Raw genomic sequence first — 17,740 nt, 5'->3', positions numbered from 1 at the left:
GAGACCTGCTATTTGAATGCTATAAAAAGCTTATTTAATCATGAAACACAGCTATGTAGAAATGCCAACATTTTAAATTCAGTTACAATAATTAAAGCTTCTTAAGGTGTTAAAAATCCAAGGAAATTAAATTCGAAAAAAAAGGTTATCTCATTCTTGTAAGTTAAAACCCAAAGTAAAAATATATATCTTAAAGTTCAAAACAAACAGATCTGCCCCCATCCACCATTTTCTTATTTTAGTCACTCTTAACCAGAAACCCTCTCAACACCTGGGTGGTGGTTGTGCCCTAAAGCAACTGCAGCCTGGCCACATTTCACTGGACCAGGATGAATCCTTTATGGTCTTAGAAATGTAATTAGATACATTTCAAAGCCAAGATGCATTGTTCACTTTTTAAAGTGTTCAAAGGTTTAAAAAAGTGTTATTTCCCCAATTCAGGATCCACAGTAACCAAATTTAAAGCACATATCAGACTCCCACCTTGACAGCAATTATCCTGAGAAAATTATAATATCAGAAAGCAATACTTAGTGTTATAAAAGACCATAGAAGAGATTTAAGGGTACTGATTACTGGAGTGGTGATTCCATCTGAAAAGTACTTCTCAAATTACCTATTTCTCTTGAGGGAGCTTTGATAGTTTGTGTCTTCCAAGAAATTTGTCCACTTCAATTATTATCAAAGTGATTGATATAAAGTTGTTCATAATACTCCCCTTATTTTTCTTTGTCTGTGTAAGATCTTAGAGATGTCCCCTTGTCTTTGTAATATTGATAATGCGGATCCTCTTTCCATTTTCACTCAGTGCATCTGGACAGAGGTTTATTAATTTTATGCATCTTTTCCAAGGATCAGCTGCATTTGGTCTCATTGATTTTTTTCCAGTTTTCAATTTTATAGAGTCCTACTCTTTATTATGTTTTGGGTTTATTTTGCTCTTCATTCTCAAGTTTCTTGGGAAGGAAACTTACCTTATTGATTTAAAATTTTCTTGTTTTATATTCTGAGCATTAGATGCAATAAACATTGTTCTAAACACTCCTTTTACAACATCCCACAAAATTTGGTAGTCTTTTTAATTTCATTTAATTCAAAATACCTTGTAATTTCCATTTTTGACTACTTAACTCTTTAACCAGTAAGTTATTTAGAAATTTATTATTTAATTCCAAATCTTTGTGAATTTTCCCTGAATACCTTTCTGCTATTGATTTCTAATGTAATTCCACTGTAATCAAAGGACATCACTATGTGGTTTCAAGTATTTTAACTGCTTGAGGTTTATTTTATGGTTCAGAATATGGACTTCTGAGACTCCAAATACATGTACATTACACCATTTTACATTGTCCCATAGGTGTTGGATATCCTATTTGTCTCTGTTTTTTGGGGTTTTTTTTGTTTTTGTTTTTGAGAATATGGGTAGTGACAATTTATTCTGTGGTCAGTGCAGAGTGGGCATAAGCCAATATATATTTTCTTTTTTATTTTTTAAATGTTTTCCTTACAGTTTTATTGAGATATAATTTATATCCAGCACTGTATAATTTAAGGTGTCCAGCATAATGATCTGACTTACATACATTATGAAGTGATGACCACAATGAACATCCATCATCTCGTATAGATATAAAATTTAAAAAGTAATAATACTTTTTCCTGATGAGAACTCTCAGGATTTGTTCTCTTAACAACTTTCATATGTAACATACAGCTGTGTTAATTATATTAATCATGTTATAGATTCCATCCCTAAGTCTTATTTATCTCATAACTGGAAGTTTGCACCTTTTGATCACCTTCATCCAATTTCCCCTCCCCCAAGCCCCTTCTTCCTGTAACCACTTTGTAGCATGCTTATAAATTACCAGCAATTAAATTGAATCAATAATTTAAAAAGCTCCCAACAAACGAAGTCCAGTACCAGAGAGTTTCACGGGTGAATTCTCTCAATCATTTAAAGAAGAGTTAACACCTATCTTTCTCAAGCTATTCCCAAAAAGTGCAGAGGAAGGCATGCTTCTGAACTCGTTTTATAAGGCCAGAATCACCATGATACTAAATCCAAGACACTACAAAAAAAGAAAATCACAGGCCAATATCACTGATAACCATAGATGAAAAAATCCTGAACAAAATGTATAAGATAAATAACCAACAGGACCTACTGTATAGCACAAGAAACTCTTCTCAGTATTCTGCGATAACCTATATGAGAAGAGAATCTAAAAAAGAAGGAATATATATTTATGTATAACAGAATCAATATGCTGTACACCTGAACCTAACACAACACTGTAAATCAAATACATTACAATAAAATTAAAATATTACAAAATAAAAAAGCAAACAAAAAATATTAACAAGTTGAATTCAACGATGAATTAAAAGGATCATACACCATGACCACGTGGGATTTATCACAGGGGTACAAGAATTGTGCAGTATCTACAAATAAGTCAATGCGATACACCACATTAACAAACTGAAGAAAAAGATCGTATCCTCCTAATAGATGCAGAAAATACTTTCGACAAAATTTAATATACGTATACAACAACCTCTCTCAAGAAAACGTGCATAGAGGAGCGTACCTCAACGTAATAAAGGCCATATATGTCTTTTGGGACTTTAATTTGACATTTCTATCGATACATCTTTAATTCCACAGATTCTTAACTCCGCTACACTGCTATGGAGAGTTCTGAGATGAGTTCATCCAAGGAATTTTTCATACATGGAAGTGTTTGTAGCACTTCCATTTGTCACTTACTTATCATTTCCATTTCTGTGCTGAAATTCCCCATCTGTTCATGTCTGTTGTCCACATTTTCTACTAGATTGTTAACATATAAATTATAGATTTTCTAAATTCTGCACGGCAATTCAAGCATCTGAGTCTGGTTCTGCTTATTGCTATAGCTCTTGAAAATGTTTTGCTTTTGTTTTTTGTGCCTTGTAATTTTTGATGGATTGCCTTTTTCCCAATAATTGAATCCTGCTTTAGCTGTTTTTACTAATGAAAGCATCCTTGAATACATAATTCTGACGCAGCTCCCATTCAGCTTATTTCTGTATGTACTAAGGTTGGCATATATGTTTATATAGACAAGCCCCAGCAAACTGCACACAAATCTAGTGCCAGCTAAAGAACCTAGATGCCCTCAACTATTTTAATACCCAGAACAAGATTCCTGCTGTTGGCCTAAGAACCACACATGCCCTGCTTGCCATTTTCTTAAAAGCCTGCATTAGTAATTTAGGCACTTTTGAACCTTATATTTAAACATGGAGCCTTTGTGTCAGGTTTATCTAACAAAGTATGTTTCTTACCCCAGACAATAATTTAAGCTAATTTATGATTCTAATAACTAAAGCATAATACAATAAGAAATATACTTTCAGGGAAAATTATTTTTCTAAATAACTTTAGCCTATTGATCCATTCTCCAAAGTATTGAATGAATATTCAAAGTAAAAAGAAAAAAAAAAGTTAGCTAATCTTGATCAAATCAACTATTTTATATAAGTTTTTTTTCAAACTTTCTTGAACTTTGAAAAAGTAATCAAGACACATTTCCCATGATAATGTTGATCTCTAGTGGGGATAATATCTTCATTTTCCAGAATGAAATAAATTATGGTCACCATAAAACTGCTCATTCACAGAAGTCATTTTTTAAGCAGCATTTATCCAATTGTTTATATGATTTTTTTCATTATACATTCAGCTCTTATTTTAAAATAGACAAAGTCCTTCTTATTATTTGAAGGTATGCATGGGCTGATATCCAAATACAGGCAATAACATATATACATACACACAGAGATTGTCATTTTAAATCATCGAAAAAATACCGTGGTAACCTACTCATATGTAGGGAGTAGAAGAGTGAGTACAAAGAATAAGAAATTACTGAAGAAAATGCCTTTCAGCAGTGCGATGTTTAATTCCATATCAAGCTTACTGGGTCACAGGATGCCCAGATATCTGGTCAAACATTATTCTTGGTGTTTCTCTGAGGGTGTTTTTGGATGAGTTTAATATTTAAATCAACTGAATAAGTAAAGCAGATTTCACTCCCTAATGTGAGCAGACCCCCTCCAACCAGTCAAAGGCCTGAAGAACAAAAGTCTGTCCACCCTTGAGTAAGAGGGAATTCCTCCTGTCTGATTGCTTTAGAGCTGGGACATCAGTTTTTTCCTGGCTTTGGACTCAAACTGAAACCTCACCTATTCTGGGTTTCCAGACTTCCAACACTGAGATGGGATCTATATCACTGGTTTTCCTGGGTCTCTGGCTTTCTAACTGAAGAATTTAGGACTTGTCAGCCTCTAAAATTGTATGAACCAATTCCTTACAATAAACACACACACACATAACTATCATGTTGGTTCTATTTCTCTGGAGAACCCTGACTCCAGATAACAATACAAGTAGCCTGGCAACACGGGCATTTAACTAGCTTGATATAAGACCTAATCACAATTTTTCTCCAGGTCATTCCAGGATAAGTACAGTGCTTTGAACAACATATAGATTTAGCAAATGCTTCATGAATGAATGAATGCTTGCATGCATACAAGTTGCTAATTGCTGAAAGAACTGCAATATAATTATCTAAGATCTGTAATTATTTATAGTATTAGAAAAAATCAAGGAACAAGCAGATTAGCCCAGAAATTAGAAGTGAGACATAGCAGATTTGAGAGAACCTTTCAGCCTGATGGAAAAAGAAAAGAACAGAGACATTCACCCACTGATTTATTTATTCATGGTGACAAAGAGGGTCATGGTTATGACCATAAACAGTGAATTTAGCTTGAATACTGCCTGCTATTGACTTTAACCCATGGGTTCCTCCTCTGTAAAAGAAGTAATAATATCACATTTGTTTATGGAGTTATTATGGTTAGTAGATAGCATAATCCATTTAAGTTGTTTGATAATTGGTAAATCTTTGGGAAGTCTCTGAAACCATCATAAATTCTCATTTTTCCAAGCATCATTACAACTATCCATTGGACATCACATATGTGGCAGCTACTATGTTAGTTTCTGGGAAGCAAAGCTGAGCATTAGTTCCAGCTCTCAAGTTAGTCACAGTCTCCAAAATTAAGCGGATATGTATAGCTAAGAATAAATAAGGAGCAGGTATTTCTTTCTTCTCTGGGGAACAAGACAGAGGAGCCTTGGAAAGATTCAGCAAGGAACTTGAAGCTTGGTTTTATCTACTTGGGTTGAGTAGGTAAAATAAACTAATGAAAATTTAGACAATTCAATGGAAGGGACTTTCCTTCTGGGGTGAAGAGTAGTGTAGGAAAAAGGTCCAGATATGGGACAAATCATGCTTTTTAAGGAGTGATAAATAGTTTCTATGTTTCAGGCACTGTTTATGTAATAAAGTTGGTAATGGTAGCATAGGAAAGCATATATATATATATATATATATATATATATATATATAGAGAGAGAGAGAGAGAGAGAGAGAGAGAGACATTTGATTTCTTTATATGTATATATATATATAATATATGTATTTAATCTTCAGTGTTTAAGATTTTATCCCATAAGCTAAACTATTCCTTTGAATAGTTTTGAGTAGTCTCTCAAAATGATCAGATTTGAATTTCAGAAAAATGCTCTGATAGCAGTTTGCTTCAAAGGTAGGGAAAAGACCATGCCTATTCAGAATTTTGAATGAAAAGGTCTAGATCAAGGAAGTGGCAATGGCAGTGGATAAGAGTATCCTGAATCAAGAGTTTCGGGCAAAACAGTCTCGATTTTGTAATCAACTGTGTATAGGTGTAAAAAAATAAGATGTCTGGGTTGACTCTAAGCTTTCTCTATGGAGCAACTGAGTGGATGGTTGGTATCATCACTTAATACATGTTATAGTATGTTAGAGAAGAAGATTAGAAGCTTGTTTTACAAAAGTTGAATTTCAAGAAGCTATGTCACATCCTCGTAGAAATGCTCAGTAAGCAGGAGAAAGTACAAGATGTGAGACATATCTATTCAGTCATCAGCAATTTTTTTTAGATTAACAGCAAGATCTGCAAATAGAATAGGCACAGCCCTAAAGAAATATGAAAGTAAAATATAAAATATGTAAAAATAAAAATATAATTGGTTATGACAGACCTTGTGGTTGTCTCCAAAATACCTAATCAGATGATCAGTCCAAGCCAGGATGAGTTTTACCATTCTTCTTGACAGGGTAGATCAGAAATGAGCATGTGGGGAATTCCCTGGCAGTCCAATGGTTAGGAGTCAGGGCTCTCACTGCAGGGGCACCGGGTTGGATCCCTGGTTGGGAAAATAAGATCCTACAAGACACGTGGGACAGCCAAAAAAAAAAAAAAAGAAAGAAAGAAAAGAAATGAACATGTGATCTGATTCTGACTATTAAGATGTGAGGAGATGTTTGAATGTGGGGTTTCTGAGAAAGCCAGATAGTGGGATTTTCCTTCTTTCTTTTCTTTTATTTCTTTTTAAAGAATACAAATGAACCACCAGATGAAGAGAAACAGGGCAAGATGCATTTCTTAATCTTAATGGTGAGAAAAATACCTAGGAAGCAATGGTCTTTCTCTTTTATTTCTGGGTTGTGAGGCCTCAAAATGCTATAGCTCTCTTGCTATAAGTCTGAGGATAAAGTCAGCCTGGAAAATACCAGATTCGAAGGATGGAAAGGATCTGATTCTACCAATACTGGGACCACTTTGGATTCCCTTTGATGTGAAGTAATACGTATCCTTACTATTCAAGTCATTTTGATTTGGGGCTTCTGTTACTTGAAACTGAAATCTTATTTGTTGACTGTGATGATTACTTTTATGTATTGACTAGACTGGGGTGATGAGATGTTTGCTCAAACACTTGTCTATGTGTTGCTGGAAAGGTATTTTTCAGATGTGATTAACATTTACAATCAGTTGACTTTAAGTAAAGAACATGACCCTCCATAATACTTATGGGCATCATCCAATTGGCTGAAAGCCTTAAAAGAAAAGATTGAGGTTTCTGGGAAAAGGAATTGTACCTCCACGCTGAAACATAAAAATTCTGCCCCAGTTTCCAGCCTTTAGACTCAAGACTGCAGTATCAGCTCTTACCTATTCTCCAACTTCACAGTTTGCCCTACAGATTTTAGTCTTGCCAGTCCACACAATCACATGAGCCAATTCCTTAAATCTCGTAATGTGTATGTATCCTACTGGTTCTATTTTTCTGGAGAAATCTGATTAATACACTGATGCGGTGCTTCTATTTTGCAACTAGTAATATTATGTTCAAATAATAGAAAATAATAATAATTGATAGATAATCTAAATAATTACGTACAGTCCATTATCTGATTCTTTTATGAAAGCATCTACATTTGGTATGCGTTGGGGGAACAAAGAGATGTAAGTAGTCTTAATCCCAGGTTCATTTTATTAAATATTTATTCATACTAAAAGCTATTTATTATTTTCAAAAATACTAAGTGAATATTTTTATAATTATTTTTAACTTAAATTGAACAAGGGCTATTTTGCTTATCCCCACTTCTTTTGTGTTCTCCGGATCTGGGTAAGATATGTTCTTTTATAATGGCAGGATTATCTTACCTACTTATGTTTAGTACAAAGGAATTTTCTCTCAGTAAGATAAAAACAATGAGAATATGCATAGAATTATGAGATAACATAATTTTAAACTCACAAATAAATTTTTACTATTTCTTGTTGTCAAGGAAACCACTTTGTATGCCCTTGTGCTAAATTACTAAAATGTTAAGCTTTTTCAACACAAATGCTTATTCCTATTTCACTTTGTATGTTGCATTAAATTAGTCATTGTAATTTATATTTGATGAAACTATTTTAAAGTGCTTGCCAATAAAACGCATGAAAAATGAAACACAAATCAAAGAGCTATTGCCATAAGATAGGAATCATTATAGGAAAAAATCTATCATTTATCAATTGAAAATGTATGAAAATAATTATATATGCTTGGTAAGAAAAATATTATAAATTTGAGTGAGCACTAAGATATGGTGTTGTAGTATGCTGTATGAGTTATATCTTAAAGAAGGCAAAAGCATTTTGCCAAAAGTGATGGGATATAAATACTTGTCAATACCTACAGAGCTTAGACAATTTTATTTATGTAGAATCATTAGGAAATTGTAAATTCCACATAGAATCAAATATATCTTCCATTTCTTTGATTGGTCTCAGTCTGAAATAGCATCGAGTATATGTTAAATGGGATTAATAGACAAAAGTCTCAAAAATAGAAGACTACACTGCAGGCATTATAAACATCTTTCAATAATTTTTCATGATTTTCACAGTTAGAAAATATTGAACAAGTTTTAGTTTTTAAATTAAAGCATATAGGTATAATGAAAGCATATATTTCAAAGATACTGTGGAAAGCCACAAAAATCTTGATTGCCTTTATGTCAATTTTTCAACATTTTAGAATTTTGCAAGTGTATTAATTTCTTAAATATATATTCATAGTGTGTCTATAATGGCAACGCAACACAAAAACATACAAGGTTCTGCCTTCCTATGTAGTGAGGATATGGACAAAGATGACTATCTGGAATTGAATGAGAAACACATAGACAGGCCGACATCACAGCTTTGTAATAAATAGATAAACAAATAAAATGAAAAATTGGGCTATTGATTTGGCAATGTGAGGCGAGAAACTAGGTGGCCAAAAACAACGGAGAATCATCTGTGTCACTGGAGAGAAATGATGGTTAAGCCACCAAGTATCTATGGACATACACAGGCACATGTACACTCTCACACCCAAAGAGGTGTGCACATGCACACACACACTTTGATATTTCCCTGATATTAATCAGCAGTACAGGTGTTCAGCTTTCAATATTCATCTCTATCAATTTTGTTCTGTTGTGCATGTGAAGTGCTCTGAACCAGAGTCAGATTATAATGATTTATTTTAAAAAATTACCACATGGTTTTCCAAAGGGGAGGGAGCTGGGGAAGGGAAGGCTTGGGAGTTTGGGATTAGCTAATGCAAACTATTATGTATAGGATGGATAAACAACAAGGTCCTACTGTAGAGCACAGGGAATTATATTCAATATCCTGTGATAAACCATAATGAAAAAGAATATGAAAAGGAACATATATATATATTAACACAACATTGTAAATCAAATATACATCAATGATTTTTTTTTTTAGAGTGACCACATGGCTCCCCACACTCCAAATTTTTATCCCAGGTCAACAAAACAAAAGCCAGGGCAAATATCCTATGCATACAAAATGTGATGTCTGTGTCATAACCAAGGAATGGAGAAAAAATGAATTTTCTCTGCTTACAGAGAAGAGAGAGTCAGCTGTTCTCCTTCCCTCTTGAAGAGGTCTCCTTGAAAATGTAGTGGGGTGGGGTCCATACTCCAATTCTTTAATATATAAATAAATGGCAGCCAGATAAATTATGTGTCTCCAGGTAGAGATGTGTCCAATGCCCCTGTCATCATTCCTCCTTGAAAAGGAGAGTTATGTAAATCTCTGTGTAGTTCTCACAATCTCTAGAATTGTAAATTAATTTTAAGTCTTACTGTTAGACCAGGATCCCAGGTTTCAGAAAAATTAGTTCAGAAAACCCTAACTGTGTGGAAACACAAAGATATTTTCTCTGTGATCCTATAAACCTTAAACAACACAATTACACTGTGTCATAAAAACTGTAGAAAAAATTAATGGAATGCTGGCATAGAAATTAAATAGGTGGAGTACTTCTAAATGGTCAAAAGAAGCATGCCTGAGAAGGTAAATTTTAAACGAATATGTAAAAGTGGAAAGCAGCTGCCATATAGGAGCAGACTGTGTACCATTAGACAGAATTAATAGCAAATGAGAAAATTCCTGAGCCAAGAAAGAGTTTGATATGCATGAAAATTAGAATAACATATTAGTAATAAACAAAATCATTGTAAATGAGGTGAGGGGAAATATCATGCCATGTAGTTGGGCAGGTCTCATTCCACAAGGCCTTTCAGGCAATGATATGGTGTTGTGTTTTATGTACAGTATGTATTTAATCTTTGTTGGTCCCATAAATTGCAATAATAACTCCCTTTATATCAGCTATCACTTTGCTTTGTCTGTGATGTTGTTCATTTGGCAATGATTATTCAATAATGACCTAAGTATTTAATGTTTGAGTATCTTTTTTTGGTTGTTTGTTTTGTTTTGTTTTGTCTTGTTTTTTGCGGTACGTGGGCCTCTCATTGTTGTGGCCTCTCCCGTTGCGGAGCACAGGTTCCAGACGCGCAGGCTCAGCGGCCATGGCTCACGGGCCCAGCCGCTCCGCGGCATGTGGAATCTTCCTGGACCGGGGCATGAACCCATGTCCCCTGCTTCGGCAGGCGGACTCTCAACCACTGCGCCACCAGGGAAGCCCATAATGTTTGAGTATCTTGATTAAGAATTTCTTCCCCATTTAAAGTAATGAACATTCTCTTCCACATTATTTTTTTATTTTCATATTTTGTACTTTCACATTTAAATCATTGATATTTGGTGACATATTTTTATATGTGATGTGAGATAAGATATATGTTTTCCCATATAATTAAGGTGATTAATCCCAATAAGCCCACTTATTCCTAGATTTGTGATGCATTTCCACCAAAGAGTAAGGTCTGCCACAAACGTGGAGGAACTATTTTTGAACACCCTAATTATACTAATTCTTCTTCATTTTTTCTCATATCAGTACCATATTACTGTCATTTCCATGACTTTGTAATTTGTGCTAATATCTGGTAAGGCGAGCCCCATACTTTGGGAGTATTAATACCTTTATGATATTATATGTCTATAATTATTCAGATATTGGTTTGTGCCCTTGAAGCAAGGATTCCTAGCTGGCCCCATTTTCAACCTCCATCTTCTCCTTGCTCCTTCATAACATAACTATGATTTTTTGGCTGGGCACATAGATTCTCAGATAAAAATCTATATTATGCAACTTTCCTAGCAATTTGGAAAATTTTTGAACACACTGATGTAAGTGAATTGCCGTGTTTATGTCCTTCTTCTTCTATTTTCATTTCTTCCACCTGGAATACCTGTGATATCTAGAGCTCCAACAACTACCTTGTTGAAATAGTATTGAAAATCAATATGATGGAATATTTATGAGAAATAGATTTTTGACAACTTTCCTGGTTTCTGTTCTGGTGACTTGCTTAATTTTTCTCTCTCTTCTTATGTCAGCTTTCTTTTAATCTGTTTAATTTGTGCAATCAAGTTTATTTATAGATTCCAGCAAATTGCTTCTGGTAATTCTTTGACTTTCCTTTGTATTTATAACTTTGATTATTCCCCTTTATGATTTCCATATTCTGTAGTTCTTCTTTATTAAATCCACAGAATATCTAAATGTTTATCTCTTTTATTCTTTTCCTTAAGAATCATTTATTTATAGTTTATTCATAATTTCTATTCTTTTGCTACTTTATTAAATTTATTTTGTAGTATTTAAGTTCTGTGGCTATCTTTTCCTATAGTTATCCTATTATTTTACTATTTTTAATAGAATATATTATTCATTTACTTTTTTATTTTAAAAAATATGACTAACATTTTTCTATGAGCACCATTTTCAATGTATTTTTTAAGATTAAATATGGTGTACTTAACTTGCCTTTACACAGTTTAAAAACATAAATGAAACAAAAAAAATGTTAAAATGATGATATGTTCCATGGAGAAAAACAAGCCATAAAAATGTTATAGAAAATACTTAGGAATCATAACTGTATTTGGAGTTATCAGGAAATCCCATGGAAAGGTAACATTTCAGCAAGGACCTGAAGGTCAGGGAGCCAGGCATGTACATATTTTGACAATGAAGATCACCAGCAGAAAGTTTGTGCAGACCCTGAGGTAGAAATATTCCTGGCCAGTTTGAGAAACACAGTGCAGGTCATTGCTCTGGCAATATCGACTATTAACAGGAATCTTTTGTCTTTTATTTATCAATACTTTGATACACATGGGAAACTATTTCTGACATTATCTGACAGGTATTTTTAAAAGGAAAACTCTAAACTCTATCTATTGCATTGAAAATCCACTGGGTCAGCACTGGGGGTGGAGACATGAGAAGACTGAGATGATATTGACTTGGACCAGGACAGTGGTGGTGAAGGCAGTGAGAAGGGGTCTGAATTAGATAAATTTTGAAGCATGAGTAAAGAATAGAATAGAGAAACAGTTAAAGTTTGTTTTCTAGAATCAGTAGACCACAGGTCCCTGGGTGGTGGAAAATTTTGTGAGTGAGCTTGAATGAAAGAGTGAAGATAAGCATAGGAGCCTTGAAGTTAAGAAAATAAAAGGCTTGTTGTTACAGATAATGACAAAATATGGGATATGTCCTGAGAATGAATGGTTGAAAGAGTGGGGAGGGCACAATCATTCAAGAAATTCAGAGTGCAGTGTTTTGGAAGGATCATCTACATATAGACTGAAATTACCAAGAATTAAATCAGAAGAGAGAGTAAATAAACTAGGTGATAAAATCTTCAATGAATGATGATTTAACCAAGTATTAGGAGAGGACCACAGCAGAATGGATAATTAGATGATATAGCCCAATGACATACGATTCAAAGCTGTGGATGGAGTTTAGGAAAAAAGAAGAGAGAAAGATTTGGAAATGGCAATAAAGAGGAAGACAGATATCTACCCCACCTCCAGGTCAAAATGTAGGTGATATGGGAGAGAAAACAGCCCTTACTGGAGGGGACTGCAAAGGCAGCAATGGCTGTGGCAAAGAGCCCAATTTTCGTTAAAACAAGAAGCCAAAAAGGAGAAGTTGAGGACAGAGAGTATTTTGTTGATGATAAACAGTGAATTCCAGAGGACACTTTGGAAAGGTCTCAGGAGCTAAGGAAAGATAGGACAAGGAAAGTGAAAGAGAAGTGTCCAGGCATTGGAATGCAGGAGATGAAGGCTAACCTGGAGTCTGGAGCTTATTATCATGACACCCAGGTGATTAATCTTCATGATGTCTCTATGACAGATGAGATGGTAAGACTATGACTGTTGAAGGAGAGTATGCAATGGGGACTTTTCAGGAGCACTGAGAGTCCCCAAACTTCCTTTTCCTTCCTGCCAATACTGACTGTAATGCTGGGAGAACAGCTTATTTAGAGCACCTGGATTTAGAGTTCCTTCCGAAGGTGTGGTCCCTGCACCAAGAGCCTCAGCTGCAACCCCTGTAAATCCATGAGTTCCAAACCACACCTACTAAATAGGAAGCTCCAGGATGGGGCCCAGTCTTCTTTGTGTTAAAAAATAGAAGGGGTGATTCTAATGCACACAAACATCAGTTGTTTGGGACAACTGCCTTTAGAGCATGAGTTCTGGGGCTTTCTCCTACTTGATTTATCCCAGTGGTTATCTGGGTGTGAGTATTCAAGGCCAAAGAGTCTGATTCTAGGAGCTGTGCTCTTAACCAATACACTGTATTTTCTCGTAATAGCATAGTTTGTTATATAACATTTTAAAGAATTTCAATGATATTGCCATAAGAGCCATGGACCAAGACTCGGAGATAATTAACAGATACAATTGAAACTCATCCCAAAGATTAAAAATCAAAACTATTAAGATTATTAATTCTGTTGAATATCATTTCCTAAACAAAAATAAAATATATTTGTTGAAACAGATATATGCATATCCCCAAAACAAAATTAATATTCTTTCAGATATATGGAGATTTGACATTGAAAATTAAACCATATTTTTAGAAAAATGAAAATATCAATATATAACATCTTATAAAGAAAAGTCAAAAAAACTGAAAGTTATTAAAGCTGAATAGAATTCTTTTCATTCAAGAAAATTTGGTAAAAACATCTGTTAATAATCCAAAACTTATTTTTTTCTCGAATGGTTGCATTCAATTCGGTTAGCATATACACTTTACACTGCATATTTTATACAATAAAGTGGCTAAATACTGATGTTTAAGCCATCTGTTATAACAGAAAAATAATCCTGTCAAAACTGTGATTGAAAAGATAATTAATAAATAGATAAAATGGAAGTGGAGTTATTACTATTATGTTTAATTTAACTCCACATGAAAAATTGGCAGATTTCAGATCGCATTAGTATTATCGAGACAGTTAAAATGGAAAAAAAATCAGTTTCTCATGAAATATTAGAAGACAGGCTCAATCAATAAAGAAGCAGGCTAGATTAATCAATTCATTTATTCAACAATGCATTCTGCTGGATTAGTCCTAGAATTACAAAAAGCCAGTGTTTCTGCACTTCAGCCATTCACACCCCTGACAGAACAGTGTGTGTGGCGCTGTAAAACAGTTCTTCCCATTCATCCCTCTATAAGAAAAGTTCCATCTAATTAGTGTGAAATCTTCATAATTAGAATTTATGTGTTTATGCTTTCAATATTTTTAGTCATTAAGATTTGCTATTTTGTACCATGATATTGTGATTTATAGTAAGAAATATATATTTGGTCTTCATACTAGTTCTAGCACAGAGCTCCTAAAACCCTGGGAATTTCCTAAGTACTGAGGACCCAAAAGTTCTTTTGTTATGTCTATGATGTGCCCTTTGATGTGCCCTTTGGACAGCACTTAAGGATTGGAGATTGGTTGCAAGGAGAACCAACAAAGCTATTAAAGGATTAGAAAGGTCGGTCCTACCCCTTCAACCTTTGGGCAGGGAGGAGAGGCTAAAAAGGTTGAATCAGTCACCAATGGCTAATGATTTAGTCAATCATGGTTATGTAATGAGGTCTCCATAAAAACCCAAAAGGATGGGGTTCAGAGATCTTCCAGGTTGGTGAACATATAGAGATTTAGGCAGAGTAACATGCCTAGAGAGGGCAGGGAAGCTCCAAATTCTCTCCCAATACCTTGCCCTATGCGTCTCTTCCATCCAGCTGTTCCTGAGTTATATACTTTTATAATGAACCAGTGATCTAGTAAGAAAAATGTTTCTCTGAGTTCTGTGAGCTGCTCTAGCAAATTAATCAAACCCGAGGAGGTGGTCCTGGGGACCTCTAATTTACAGCCAGTAGGTCAGCAGCACAGGTGATGACCTGGGCTTATGATTGGTGTCTGTAGTAGGCATTGTACTACTACACAGAAAGACTAGATGGAAAGGGAAAATATATATGTGAAGTTAAACGTTTCTATGTCCTATATTGTATAAAGCACAATCTGTTGAAGTATATGGCAGAAAACTTAGCCCAAAGAAGTGTGACCTTTAAAATTTAAAGACCAAAGACAGTACTTGTCAACTTCAATGGCCAACTCCAATTTAGCCAAGATTATATCTAAAGCTGAGCCCAATTTTTATCTCCAATAAGCATAATGTGAGCTGAAATTAATGGGTTTTAGTGGGAGGATTAAAATCTCTTTTTCACTGTAAAAATCGTAAGAACATATTATATGAAAACATAGAATTTGATTAATATTACCAACTATTTCAATGGCTAGATATATAATGAAAAGAGATTGCTTTTACGCAAAATAATCTTATAAATACTTCATGAAACTAATATATTCTTACAAGGGTGAAGCTAAGAAATTTGTAGGAAGAAACAGTACAACAAGAATTCCAATCATGTTACAAAATTAAGCCAAAATAAATAGAAAGTCTTTCTAATAAGACTAAAAAAGTATGTGAAGCTAGAAAAAAAAATTCCAAAATTTCAAAGACTATGGTTAAACACATAATAGACAATAGATACTTGAATTAATGAATTTATTGATGGACCGTTTGAAACTAGCTAGAAGATTTCACATATGTTTGCCTGAATTGGAGCCACTAATCAGAACACTTAACTTCTAGATGCATATGGCATATGTTTGGTTGCATGTGTAACTCAGTGGTAGGTCACTCTAATCCCTGAGACAGTAAGCCTCGAATTACTGAGTTTTACTCATGCCTCTTAGGGCAACTCATTTAAGCTTATTGATCTACAAGCTCCTTGGTTTTTAAAAAGTGATATTAATAAAAACACCAAAGTTTTCTAATAAGTATTGAAGAAAACAATGAATTGAAAACATTTTTACAGTATGTAAAGTACTAACTATATGTAAGAAATAATCACAAGGATTATAAATATCATGTTAGGAACATACGCCACCCCCTAAATCAAGTAGCCTAAATCCAAATCTCTCCTTTCAAACTCCAAAAACAAAGTATACAGAGCAAAATTGATTATTTCACCCAGCAAAACAAATCAAACAAAAAATCTTTGATCAAGGCCAATAGCATAACTAGGAGACACAGAATATTCCAAATGTCAAATAATATATAAATAGGGAGTAAACACCCAAATCCAACAAAGTCGGTTTCAGAGTGCATTCAGAAGTAAGAAACTGTAGGAGGCACTTTGTGGAAAACACAACAACGGGGAGGGACCTGGAGGAGACAAATCACTGATAAGGTCACCCCAAGAAACAGGAAAGCCCCACCACGAGTGTAAAAAATCTGAAAACATTCTGAGCCCTGGTAGATCATAGTATATAATGTCAGTGGATAATGGCAGTCCTTCACCAAGGTCCTCTGAGCTTCCTTTTATGGTATTTTTATGCACTAGCATCTCTATTCCACTCCATCCAACAGTCAACATCAGAACTGCCTTTTCAGAGGACCTCTGCTAGGCTTGTGGAGCCCTTTGTCTTGCAGGCATAAAGAACTAATGGTGACCCTTAACCAATGATTGCAGAGTGTGGAATATGAAGGTCCGGCATCATTGCTGATGATTGAGACAACGCTGAGGACCTACAGAACTTTGCCAGATGTCACAAGCTCCCCTGGCCTCCTCTCTTTCCTAGTTTCCTTTCTAAACTTCCTTTCCAGCTTCCTTTGGAGGATTTTATTTTTTTTTCCCAGAGAATTCAAACCAAAACAATTAGGGAATTGAAAGAAAGAGGCCTGAAATTCCATGAGATTATAGAGGAAGCAGTGCTTTGGGGGATGAATGGGATTAAACTGGAATGAAAAATGCTCTTTGGAGATTTGACACTGAAGGGAAAGGATGCAGGTGGAGTAAGTAAAATCTTTACAGAAACAATAAAGAATCCTGAGACAGACATGAAAGTATTCCTCTCTTCCCCAGTGAACAAAATCAGTTTAATGAAAGTATATTCTACTATATCAATACTACTGACAGACAGATTCAGGTGTCAGCCACTTCAGGGATTAACCAAGATGTGGAGAGCTGCCCCATCAAAGGTGATTTTCCTTCCCCAGGTAGCTCACACTCAAGATTTTTGAAATAAGTCTTTATGAAGACCTGGCCATCTGCCCTCACTGGGACAATTTTGAAAGACCACTGTAGCTCCAGAAAGTTGAAAATGGCATAGTCTCATTGCGTCACAGCTATAACAGGTTGGAGTCAAAAAATATCTGGCAACACTGAAAAATCCACTGTAGAAAACTAATCAAGAAAGACTGGGACTTAGGGCATTTTATGAGGTCTTAATATAAAGGTAACCAATAGACTAAAAAATACAAAACCATTTTGAATTTAAAAATGTATAGATAAAGAGATATAAAAAAGGACAATGTGGAGAATAGATGCAAAACCAGTAACTTGTACAGTAAATATAAAATAATATGACTGGTTTGAGACTAAAGATATCAGTTACATCATAAATGTAATTTGGCTTCACTCACCTGTTAAAAG

This window comes from Phocoena phocoena, chromosome 3 (assembly GCF_963924675.1).
Source record: "Phocoena phocoena chromosome 3, mPhoPho1.1, whole genome shotgun sequence".
Classification (NCBI taxonomy): Eukaryota; Metazoa; Chordata; class Mammalia; order Artiodactyla; family Phocoenidae; genus Phocoena; species Phocoena phocoena.
The sequence above is the reverse complement of the archived record's forward strand: the minus strand, read 5'-3'. Positions refer to the sequence as shown.